We start from the raw sequence: 13024 nt of genomic DNA on the forward strand, positions 1-13024 counted from the left end.
GCTCTTTCTGAAACTTAAGATCCCCGTTTGGGGAATGGGAGTGGCAAGCAGACATGGTATCTGTAACTTGTTTCTGAGGCGTTCCTCAGAGGTTTCCCTCATGATTGAGCTGGTAAGGTCCATTATCTTAGCTTTGCACCATCAACCCTGGCCCTCACCAGCTGTCTCACTGGTCACAAGTGGTATACGTGAGCAAGTGTGGGTGGACCCGGAAACATACGTGCTACTGATACAGCATGTCTTTACCACAGAGAGGGTTTCAGGAGTCACTCTGGTCCTTCTGCCTTGTGCAATGGCTATAAAGTAGGCCATGACCCTTAGAGAGTAGACCTATTGGCTACGTGTTAGCTTTTTGTTGTAGTGTTTAAGGAAACTTCATCCTCTCAGAAGCCTTTCTGGCAAAATCATGGGCGAGGTTTCCAGGGTGGTGTAATAGGACAGATGGCAAGTCTTCATGTGGGCATGGGAGCTGCATCAAGCCAGTTTGAAGGCTGCTGGCAGCTGGAGTAACCTTCTCAAACTGAGTTAAGGAAAGTTATCACTTCACAGAGTAAGAAAGGCAAAGCCAGGTGAGTTCCACAATCACCCTGCCCAATCTTCTTTCTCTCCAGAAAGCAAGATGGTGGAGACCCCACCGTGGCTACAGCCCCACGTGACCATCAAGGAAAGAGTCATCTGCGCCTTCTTCCTTCTCCTTAGGAACAGGAAAGTCTCTTCCAGGCTCCTCAGAGCTCTCACTTAACACTGCTCCGTCAGGTCACATGACTGTTCCTAAGACTCCCGTGACTAGAGAAGCTGAACAAGGAGCCCTGAGTCACACTGAGGAGAGAGGGACAACAGGACAATTAAGGTTCTATCAGGAAGGAGCCAACTGCAGGACCACCTAACTGAGCCCTGCCCATGGCTTCTGTGTCCGTATGAGCAGTCACAGGCTCTGTCCTCCAGAGATGACGTTACTCCTCAGCCTAGTCTGCAGTTTTCTTTCTTTCTTCCTTCTTCTTCTTTTAAGCACAAAGCATCACTTTTCTCAGACCTTATGCTATGATTTTTGTTTCTTTCTTTCTCTTTTTTTCTCTTAACAGAGGCCACAATGGAAATCCTGCTATAGAAACACTTGAGCGCTATCAAAGGAGCAGACCATATAAGGTGCTAGGGACCTTTTTATTTTAAATAAGAAACAAAACTATTTATACTTTTACAAGGACTCTGCCCTATTTTAGTAAATATTTGGCAAAGCTTCTTGATTAAAAGAGCAAACTGACCCTTTCTCTACAGGGCTGTTTTGCCATAACTGAAATCGTTCATTAATTTTCTGAAAATAGAAGCAGAGAGAGTGTGTTCCTCCCCAATGTGCCTAATCCACTGTTTGCTGGGACTTCACTCACACAGAGTTGGTGAGGTGTCTTCTAGACTTCGGCCTGATCAGACCCTCTGTGGGTCCCAGCTACTAAATAATACACTTAGAGAATAATCATTAATGGGGGAGCAAGGATGCTTCCCTTTGACCCTCGAGACCATCGTTGGTCTGACAATACATTTCAAAATGGATCTAGATGTCCTGGATTTGCTAATAAACCCCAAATGTTTTGAAAACAGCAATTCCCCAGATTATTAAGACAGCACATTCTGGGGGAAGTTCGCTGAGTGCCATATGGTTTTGATCTGTTTGCTGTTAACTCGTTCTGTGGTCCAGGGCCTCCAGGAAGCTCCTCCAGGCCGAATCACCTTCTCTGCTTTAAAGGTATCATCTTGGTAGCTGAACCGAGGAGGATGGTATGCTATAGCTGGAAGAACCAAGTTTGAATTACATGTAGGCAAGCTGTAGGCAAGCTGTGCTGACAGTCGCCATATGACACCACCCAGAGGTAGGGCCGAGGCTGACAAGTAAGCCAGGTGGGAGATTTGGACACAACTTGATGTGTTTCATTCATAGCAAAACTGATTCCTTCTTTCAACCCTGCTGCCCCTTTTCTCCGGCCGAGAAAACAGTTTCTAATCCTAAATCACAGGCACCCCACCCCCACCCCCGAAGAGAGAATCATCAATAGAAGCGAAGGAAAGATCTTTGGTTCCTAAAACCTGAAGTCTGGAAACTGCTTTAAAGATCAGGCATTTCCAGCCTGTGGCCTCCAGGCCACACGTGGTCAAAGACAGCGATGGGCGTGGCCCGACAGAATCATAAGCGTCCTCAAAGCGTCGTAGGAGTTTCTTTAGGGGATGTTTTTGTGACTCAGATTCGCCTTCTTGAGCCTGAGCTTTGTGGTTGCAGTGTGAAGAGTTCGGACATGCTCAGTTTCAGCTTCACTCCTCAGCAGCGACCCGAAGAGAGTTTTCTCGTCCTCTGCAGATTCCCTCGTATCCTCACTTCTCAGTTGCTACTGGGAAGTCCAGATCCAGCTCTCCACGCCGGGAACGTGGCTCCTGAATTTACTAGTTGTTTTCAGTGTTCTATCCCTTACCTGATTAAAAGTAAGAAAAATAAACATCCCCACTCATAGATCCCGAAGGATTAAATGGGAACAACACTAAGCCCATGCCAAGAGTGGAGTATAGCATCTGCTATGTAGTTGGAGAGATTGCTCAGCTGTTAGGAGTTCTTGCAAAGGACCTGAGTCAGGTTCCTAGCACCCATGTCAGGGAGCACACAACTGCCTGTAACTGCAGCCTTGGGGAATCTGATGCCCTACACACACACACACACACACACACACACTCACACTCATACACACACACAGACACCCATACAAACACATATGAGTGCACATACACTCATATGCACACACATAAACAGACAGACACACACCCATACACACACATACCCATACACACACAGAGACATCCATACATACACAAATACCCATACACACACACAGACACACACGCAAACACACACACACACAGACACCCATACACACACAGAGACATCCATACATACACAAACACCCATACACACACAGACACACACGCAAACACACACACACACAGACAGACACCCATATACACACACACAGACACACACACCCATACACACACAGACACACACACACAGACACACACACACCATATACATACACAAACACACACAGAGAGAAAGAGAGAGAGAGGAGAGAGAGAGAGAGAGAGAAAGCACTTTCAGAGAAACATCCACTGTCACAAGTCTCTCCTGACTGTTGCCACAGGCAAAGCGATACACTAGAAAGCACTCCAAGCTAACGACAGTTCAGAAATTTCTAGAACTGGAGGTAGAGCTCAGTGGCGGAGCACAGGCCCAGCGTGTACACATCCTGAATTTAACCCCCAGCACTGTTAATAAATAAATAAATAAATACATGGAAATCTGTTGCACAAGAATGTGCACACCATTGACTCTGGTAGATGTTAAACTTAAATTGTAGTTAAAAATACTAAAAAGGAAATTTTTTTCAGAGAAATGTCTAGTTTTAACTCTGCCCCTTAGGTGAGTCACTCTCTCTGTCTCCCTCAGACGAGGACTTTGTGGGAATTAGCAGTGTAGAGCTCTACAGCTGAGTTTCTGGAACACTTGCATCAATCACCTGGGCTCTTACAGTAGACAGTTTCTGTGGCTGAGGTGTGTGTGTGTGTGGAGCTTGAGTCTGGCATTTCCAGTGAGCTCCCAAGTCAAAGGCATGGTTCTGGTCCATGGTTCCCAAGTTATCTTTGTGATACAGGGTGCCATTCTGGTCATCAGCCTTGACTTGTCTCCTTGCCCACAGCATGGTATGGAGAAAGGCAACGCTGTTCCTAGAGGCTGCAGAAGGTGGCCCTGAGTGTGCTCCCTCTTGGTACCAGTCCCAAGGGCTGACATGTATACCAAGTTCACCTTTTGGTCTCATGGCAACCTGAGCTTCTGCTCAACACCATTTTGTAGAACTGGTGACCATGCAGTCAGAGCCCCCTTCCTTACCAGCTGGTTCCAATTCTTGCCAGCCAGTTCCTTCAGGATACAGTTCAGATGGTATCAGGGTTTGCTATTGGAAGGGCCAATTGATTGCATATCTGTAGGAAATAAAATAAATAAATGATGTCTGATTTAAGTGGGGAGGAAATAGCATGCTCAGTTTAACTCTGGAGCAGGGACCCACCTGGTATTCCAGACTACTTTAGGCCCCTTTGCAAGCACTGGTGTGAGCAGGACATGAGAATGTATGCACAGCGTAAAGCAGCAGTGCGGCCGCCGGAACATGACTCCAAAGCAAGGTGGGTTTGCATCTAGGAGAAATGCAGAAAAATTCAGAGGCCAACATCACCCAGGCCTAGCTGGCTCTAATTACAAGTGGGTGGGTGCCTGGCTGGGTGTTTGAGACTGCTCTGGGTCTTTCTGGGCAGCCAGGAGAGTTAGGAGATTTAGGCATTTAGAAAAACTTCTTTACCAGGGAGACGGGGTCCGGAGCTGATGTAAGAGATGGTTTCAAGACAGCTATGGCTTCCAGGGTCTTCCTTCCTTCAGAGACAGTCTGGTCACCAGTAAAGGCCTGAGAGGAGGGTGATGGGGAAGACAAGCGAGAGGCTTCCTCAGTTCCTGCCTGGGCCCCTGACCACTCCATCCCGCCACAGCAATGCACCGCTGCGCTGGTCAGTCTGTTCCCCCTGCACCATCTCTCTTCTTGGTCCCAGCCTAGTTTCAGGCCTAATCACTCTGAGATTTGCCAGTGAGCTTCTGGGATGAGAATGAAGGGTAGAGAGACAGACAGAAAAGGAAATGACCGGGGGGAGGGGGGGCGGCTAATGGGGGCGGAGGGGTGGGGTGAAAGGGAACGCGGTGGAGAGCACAAAGAGTGAGAGAGGGCGGTGATGTGGGGTGAAGAACGCCATAAGAGACCAACTTCCGGGTTCCAAGGGTGAAAAACGGCATAAGAGACCAGCTTCCAGGTTCCAAGAGTGTTTTCCAACTTCTTCAAATCCAGGTCCTATCGTATGATCCTACTTTCCAGTGTAGCTTAATTGCATATCTGTAGGAAATAAAATAAATAAATGATGTCTGTACCTGGTTAAAATATAAACCCCTCCAAGTCCTATGACCCTTTGAGATCGGCACTTGGGCATGGGGGCGGGGCACTTGGCGTCTAGTTTCTAGTGTGGTGCTCATCTCCTCCTATGTAAAGTGAAGGAAGGACTGGAGCTGTGCCTCAGTTGGTAGAGTCTTCCTAGCATTTAACGGAATCTTGCTAGGATCCCCAATAGCTCATAAAATTGCATGTGGTTGTCCGTGTCTACAATTTCAGCACTTGGGAGTTAGAGGGTGGCAGGGCAGAAGTTCAGGCTTGGAACCCCAGGGTCTCCTTTCCCTAAGACTTTCCATGAGAGATTTAGAAGGAGTTGAGGTATCGGCCATTTAAACACATTTTAAAGTTACACTTATATGTGTGTTTATTGGAGCTAGGGAGGATGGGGTTGCCACAACTTTGTCTCAGCCATCTTCCCAGCTTGGTGGCTTCCATTTTTATGCTTAAAAGATGAGTCCCCAGGCACCTCTGTGGCTTATATGTCCTTGTCCAAGGTTCAATTTCTTCCCTCTAGATCTGGTCTGGCTGTGGCGTACCTCGGACAAAGGACACAAACATCTTCATCTCCCACCCTCAAGGCTGGAGAGGAAAGCCACCCGGGAGACCCATGGTCGCTACAAGTTCTAGTTTGCCTCTGTTCTCTCCCTCATGACCCCCATGCTTCTTCTCTGGCCATCAGCAGTGACTCTGACGTCATCATCAGCCACAAAGGCAGATGGTGTGCACAGCCTCCTCCGTCAGATTCCCAGGTGCTTATGGTTTAATCCTGTAAGAACAAATCTCCTACATCATCCTTCATGATTCTGCTTGCTGGCTGATAGAACGCTAGAGCCAGCTCATCATCACAGACTTAGGATAATGTGGCTATCGACAGCTAAAATCTTTTAACTCTAGATTTTCCCATCGGCTTGTTGTCTGTGAGTGAGGCTCATTGTGCGTAGGGTCATTGACCAAGTGATAAGATCAGGCATCCTCAGTGCTCCCGCTCTGCTTGCTTTCTCCATTCTCCACAGAGGCTCTGAAGCTTCTGCTGCACTGACCCCATTCCCAGCATGTCCTGCTCCTCCGAGTCAGGTCCATCTGACGCAAACTCTCACATCCCAAACTGTCCCTGCGATGGCTTCTTTCATTCGCTTATCTCTGAGCAGTAAGTGTTTCTCTTTGTCATGCTGCCTCTCTTCGAGCACACGAGCCCATCTCCTCTTCCTTATTCTTGCATTCCTCCTTTTTCTCTCTGGTGTTTCATTCTTTTGCTTCCCACAGACTCCCTCCCCTTACCTTAAACACTTGGGGGTCGCCCACTGCATTTCTTAGGGTGCCTTCCATTGATGCTTTCTATACACCCCCCCCCCAGGAACTCATCCTTTCTCTTTGTCTAGTGTAGAACTAATAACACCTCTTACCTTCAAAGCAGTGTCACCCCCCCGCCTTCGGTGTCAGAGGTTCTCAGTCACTCCTTAGTGTGGCCCAGGTCAGTGGGGACCAAGGTTCCCTATATGCTCACCCCTCTCATGGCCACACTGTGTGGGTAAAGACTGCTAGCCCAGAGCAGTCAGAGAATGCTGACAGGAAAAGATAGGCAGACTGGCCTTCTTAAAAACCTTAAAGCTTCTAGAAAAATAGATTCTTTTTCTATTAAATTACAGAAATTAGTATCTCACAATGTGAAAAGATTGTCATTAATTACTAATGATGAAACAGATAAGTGTAGTTCTTTGGAAAAACACCAAAGCCAAGAGTCCAGGGAATAAAAGTGTTCATACCACTTAAACAATATTTCTGCTTCCAGAAATCTCTCTTAAGGAAGACACTCAAGTGCTGAAACACAGTAAGTACCAAAAAATGCTCACGACAGGGTTCTAATGAGGAGAAATTGGAAATGACTTAAACGAAGCAAGAAAGGAACAAGGAAGGATCTCTGAGCCTCGCCCCTCAGCAGGCACACACACACCTGCAGGTCCAACTTGTGGCAGGCTGAGGCAGGAGGATTACAAGCTTGAGGCCAGTCTGGATATACTGTTTCTGAAAGGAAAATAAGAAAACATGGTCAGGACACTAAGGCTCAAACTGAAAGGTAGACATGAAGATCAGGATGTGAATAAAATACTTAGGAGACAACACATGGGAAAAAGCCAGACACAGTTATAATGCGGGGGAAAGTTGGTTCAGGTCAAATCTGGTTTAAACTAGAGATAAGGCTCTCTTCAAGTGTTGTAATTTCACATTTAGACAGCAAGTTCTAAATATGAACTTGGGGGTTTAGACAAATAGGCTTAGGCTTGTTTCTCCCTCCCTTCTCCCTCCCTTTATTCCCCCTCCTTCCCTTCTCCCTTCTTCCTTTCTCCCTCCCTCCTCGATCCCTTCCTCCTTCCCTCCCTTCTTCCCTCCCGTCCTCCCTTCCTCCCTTCCCTCACCCTCCTCTCCGTTGTTTGTTTAAGCAGGACACTTTCTTCCAGACCTCTTTAAAATTTCCAGCTTGACTTTTGTTGACTTTTATTTTCAAATGCATTTGAAAACAAGACTAATGAGCTGTTTTGTCCCGGGCTGTCCTGATAGCTCGAATCTTGTAAACAGGCTCCAGATGACAGCGCAGCCCCTCCAACCTCAGTCCTTTTTAGGGAAGAGGCTCTCACTCCCCAGCTGCACTGGTTTATGGGAGTTTGACTATCTGCCCTCACTTCAGTTGATTTCTGCAGTGAATTTTCCCCGTAACAAAAGGAAGAAGGACTCATGCGTGCAGTCCAGGCTGAGCCTCATGTGTGGAGTTCAGACTGATTCTAGACAGCACTCCTACGGGCTGCTGCTGCTGCTCTTAACTCAGCCTCTACTCCCTGGAAAGGGATGATAATTGTGTCTTGGAGCTCTTGATCTGGACTTGATGATAGAAGAGAGAATTATAAGTAAAACTATGGAACTACCCTTGAATGATAGATATACATCCTCAGCAAAGCAAAACATGTATCTGATTGGGAATCCAAGGAAGATGGTTTCTGAGATTTTTTTTTTTTTTTTTTTTTTTTTTTTTTTTTTTTTTTAGGATTTAAGGTGAAGGAGAGGCACATAGCCTGCTATATATTATACACCTATGATTTTTGTTTTGTTATTTTTGTGTGTGTTTAAGACAGGGTCTTGTTTTATAGTCCAGACTGGTGTGGAGCTTGTGGCTTTAATCCTCCTGATTCAGTCTCTTGAGTTCTGAAATTATAAACATTGTGCTGGTTGGTTTTTGTCATCTTGATACAAACTTAGATGTTTGGGAAGAAGGAACCTCAGCTGAGAGAATGCTTCCATCAGCTTGGCCTGTTCATAAGCCTATGGGACATTTTCTTGATAAATGGTGACACTAGCAGACGTGGCTCTTTGTGACTATGTCATCTCTGGGCAACTGGTCCTGAGGAGCATAAGAAAGCAGACTGAGCAAGCCAGAGTGCAGAGTTTCTCCATGGCCTCTGCTTTCATACCTGCCTCGATTCCTGTGCCCACTTCTCTCAGTGATGGGGTGGGACCTAAGAGTTGGAAGCTGGAATAAACCGACTCCTCCCCAGGTTGCTTTTGATCATGGTGATCACCACTCCACTAGACTCCTAATTAAGATGGATCTGTCTCACCAAGTACAGCAGATACTGCCCTGGTATTATGTGTGCTTAGAGCTGAATGGTCACCAAGGAGATAGGGTTTCTTTTTGTGAGACCTTAGTCTTGTTCATGGATGTTGTGTTGCCCAAGGGGGTGGATCTCTCATGGCCTCTCAGCCATTCCGGTCTGAAAGCACCAACACAGTAGTCTCGAAGAAAGGTTCAACTTCTCAATTACTCAAGCCTGAAACTGCTTTGTCTAGGTTCAAGGGCACCACTTGGGACCAGCTAGAGAGCAGGTATGGCTTATCTCCCTCCAACACAGGTCTAGTGGTTCAGGAAGCTCTGTTACTATGGCAGCATCATTCCGGATAGACTAGGACAAATGACAGCCAGAGCAGCTCTGAAACCCTTCTCTGTCAGAGAGATGGCGTCGCCCCTAGTTTTCAGCAGTGGAAGCTGAAACCTAGAGAGACTCAGGGTCTTGCTAGATGTCATATCTTCAAACTGATAGAACTGGAGTTCTAATTCAATCAGGAAGGCAGATTCCAAAGATCGCTGCCTCCTGAAAGTTACTCTTCCCAGGTCGGCTTGTGTAACGCATGTGTAAGAGGGAGGAACTGTATCCTGTGTTTTTTACCAAGGGAAAAATCTAAGACCCAAACATATTAACCAACTCTCTTCTGGCATGTGACAAGTAAGCGACAGGCAGAGATGTGGCACCTTGTGAAGCATAGCCTCTCCCAGATCCAGCCTCCTGAGGTGGTTGTCACAGCTGGCAGGCATCCTGACAGCCCATAGTAGGTCAGGCTAGTGCCAAGGCTCCATGAGACAAATGTGGAGGAGACAGATCCTTAACCATGTGGAAGAGTCACAACCTTTCTAAAGGCTGGGATGGGTCATGTCTAGCCTTCTATCTCCATGTTTACGTCTTCAAACCACCACCGAGTTAGTTCCCTTTTGGAAGTCTGTACAATGTACAGGCCTTTCTTCTGTCAGAGAAGGCCGAGAAATAGCAAAGACCAGCCTTTGCCTTTATCTCCTTAGATAGAGGAGAAATCCACAGTTATGTGGAGTCGGAGGAGAGCCAAGCCTTTGACACTGTCCAGCTCTGCCTGCAGAGAGAGGCACCAGTAGGACCAGATGACCATGGAGGCCTGACCTGGGGCTGCCTGGCAGTAGTGGAAACCCAGGTGCCCCAGAGCTGAGTCTTCCACAGGCACCCAGAAGGCTATCCTTAATCCCTCTGCGCCAAGTAGCAGCAAAGCCCAGGAGTTCCCTGAGGGCCATAGACTACTTGGCTGTATTCTGTTATCCCTGCCTTTTCCTGGAACGCCGAGGCTCACAATGCAACTTCAGATAAGAACACAAATATCAGTGCGGGGCAGCCTGAGCTGAGGATTCATCTGGGAGGTAAGGAGCAAGTTACCAAACCCTCGGTGCCGCAGTGAACTGCTCTGTTCAGAGTCTAAGGGCAGTCTGCGTTTTATGAAGTGCTTATATGCATTATATGTTATAATCTAGGAGTATGTTCTCAGTGGATGGAGTACCTGCTAGCATGTACAAAGTCCTGGGTTTGATTTCCAGTATCTCATAGAAGGGTGTGGAGGTTCATGCCTGAAATCCCATCACTAGGCAGGATGGCAGGAGGATCAGAGGCTGATGTCATCCTTACCCACATGGCAACTTGGAGGCCAGCCTGGGCTATGTGAGACTCTGTATCAAAAAGCTACAATATGATTGGTTATAGCCCATACTGTCCTATAAATGTTAGCTATCCCTAAAATTCTTCAATGCATGTTGATCGTTGGCTTTCTTGACTCCTTCTGCCCGCCACCCTCAAGTCTCCACCCCTTTTTAATCTCTACCTTCTCTGGACTGTACAGTAGTTAGCTATATTTCTGCTATGATACTTAGCATACTAATGATAAGCCTGTCTGAACTCTCCTCAGAGGGCTGGGCCTTATCTAGGTGTGCTCCGTAAGACGCCAGTGTAACCAGCTAAACACTTGTCTGCCTGTTTGGCCTCACGGACTGACACATCTCCCCACACTTGTCCTGGAGCTCATGACTGGGTGTCTGAACTGACATGTCTACTTGCTCAGGCATGGCTCTCTCTCTGAAGTCCCCTCTGTGTGAGGGCCTTTTTGCAACAGTGGGATCAGCTAAGAGGACAGTTAAGGACCAAGTCCTGAGGCTGCAGACCTCCTGGCCAGCCTAGCAGAGAAGTCCAGTCCCATTTCCTGGCCTTCTAGCTGCTCTGCTCAGCATCCCTGGGATCATCACATGTCACAGCTGCCTTACTGAGTCTGTTAACTTTCTTTCCCTAATGTTTTCTAACCCTCAGTGCTGTTCAACATTCAACAAGCTAACAAACCACACAAGGAGTTTTGTTTGTTTGTTTGTTTGTTTTTTATCAGTTGCTATAGGGATCTTTTTTTTCCCTGTAATCTGCCATATTTTTCAGCAAAGAGAGCTCAAAAATGGTTAATTTGATCTTCATTGTTTTGGGAGAGTGTCTCCTGTAGCCCAGGTTAGCCTCAGACTCCATGTGTAGCAGAGCATAACCTTGAACTTCACTCCCTCTATTCCCCAACAGTTGTGACTATAGTCCCCAGACACCCAGCCTGGTTTTATGGTGTGCTAGGTAAGAGCTCTACCGACTTGAGCTACCTCCCAGATCCTGTTTTTTAAAATTAATTTACTTTTTGAAGGTTTCCATATGTGTCTATGTGTTAAACATATACCTCTTCATTTGCTGCCCCCCCCCAATTAGGTCACTTTATCTCCTTGACAGTTTTTCTTCCACTTTCATGTCATTCATATATATATATATATGTGTGTGTGTGTTTATGTACCTATATAAAATATAGGAGCCACAGTGAGAGTAAATGTACCAGATGAGGCTCAAGGACCACACTGCTAACAAGCTCCTAGAAGACGCTGCTCCACTGGGCTGCATCTGGGTGCTGCTGACGCTCAACCTACTGACACATAACTATCGTGGTGCCACTTGAGAAGCCATGCTACGTTGCTAGACATTGAGGGAAACAAGTTAACACCCCTGGAGATTCCAGAAAACACTGTACATTCCTGGTTGAAAACAAACAAACAAACAAACAAACAAATATGAGACCATTGGTGCACACACAAAACACAGATGAGTCTGAAATGTGTCCCTCTGAGAGGAAGAAGTTCGGAGCAGAAGTAGGAACGAATGTTCTAGGAAAATCAGTTGCAGCATAGGTGGCCACATTGGTGGTTTGGGGTGTGGTGTGATGGAGGAAAGGGTTGGTTGCAGACATATGAGCATTTTATGGCACGAAGGAAACCTGTATGTGGTTGTTCTGGAGTTTATATGACTACATATGAGGGAAAAAAATCCTCCTCGACACCGCACAGGACACACACGAGCATTATACCTCTACAGCAACACAAACTTGGAGCCGTTCCACTTGCTTGTGGAATTAAAAGTCCAAACCTCCTTCCTAGCCCGGCCCCTTTCTAAGCGTGTTCGCGAAGGCCGGCCCACCTTTGCCATCACCCAAGCAAGCACCGGGTTTCTTCTCGGTCTGTGCTACCTCCTCTACTGGAATACCCTCTGCTCACGCTCTCACAGTACTGCCATCTGGAAAGGCACAGAGTGACCCTCTCTCCCCTCCCCTACTTCTCCACCCACTGCAACCAGAAAGCGCTGTCTGTGCCCACCAGTCTCAGGTCTCCTACTGTCTGCTCTGATCGTGTTCTTTGACTCTTTCACATCTTTCCATTGGCTTTGGTCCTTCCTAAGTTAAAGCACGCTAACTTGCTCTCCTCAAACTTCTACATGTCCCTCACACGCTCCTGTGACTCTAGCCTGTTCTGCGCATGCCTGGATCACAGACTGCCCTCTGCACTGTACTTGGCGCTCTCCTCATTGCTCTGTTCCCATTCTTGTTCAGCTGTCAGTCCTCGAGGACAGAAGCTGAGCTTTCATCCTCTTCGAATACTGGGAATGCATTTTGTCCATTACACAAAATAGGAAGATACTAAAAGCATGGAGTGAATGGATGGCTTCTCCAGGTCATAGTCTTTGTCTTTCACATCGGCCCAAAGTGGTATCATAGAAAGGTAAGGCTGCCGGGGCACCTTCTCTCAGGCAAGAACTCAGGCCTTTTAAGACTCCAGCTCCAGGCGGAACAAGTTTTTCGGATACAGAGAATGAGCTTAAACAAACTCTGCGTGTTTTGAGGAGGCAGTAATGAGAGTTGCCCGGGCCCCTGGGAGGTCCAGCATGGATGCCTGCTCTGACTCATGCATTCTGCATAGGTGAGAAGACAGCCCGGCAGCGCTGACAGGAGCTGTGGCATGTCACCTGTTGGTGGTGATTGATACCTTGTCCTCACTCCTCTGTTAGAGGAGGGTTCCTCACCTCTCACCCTTGTCT

General features: G+C 47.1%; 1 long non-coding RNA gene across 1 annotated transcript; it reads right to left on the bottom strand.

The window, feature by feature from the left end:
* Positions 1-2155: 2155 nt before the first annotated feature.
* LOC110293840 (uncharacterized) lies at positions 2156-4652 on the bottom strand. The gene is made up of 4 exons (XR_002377866.3): positions 4392-4652; positions 4104-4230; positions 3926-4017; positions 2156-2459 (listed from the first exon to the last, which is right to left on the bottom strand). It is a non-coding gene; the product is annotated as an uncharacterized LOC110293840 (long non-coding RNA).
* Between the last annotated feature and the right edge of the window lie 8372 nt (positions 4653-13024).

The sequence above is a fragment of the Mus caroli genome, unplaced genomic scaffold (genome assembly GCF_978045245.1).
Source record: "Mus caroli unplaced genomic scaffold, Mus_caroli_1 scaffold_4, whole genome shotgun sequence".
Lineage (NCBI taxonomy): Eukaryota > Metazoa > Chordata > Mammalia > Rodentia > Muridae > Mus > Mus caroli.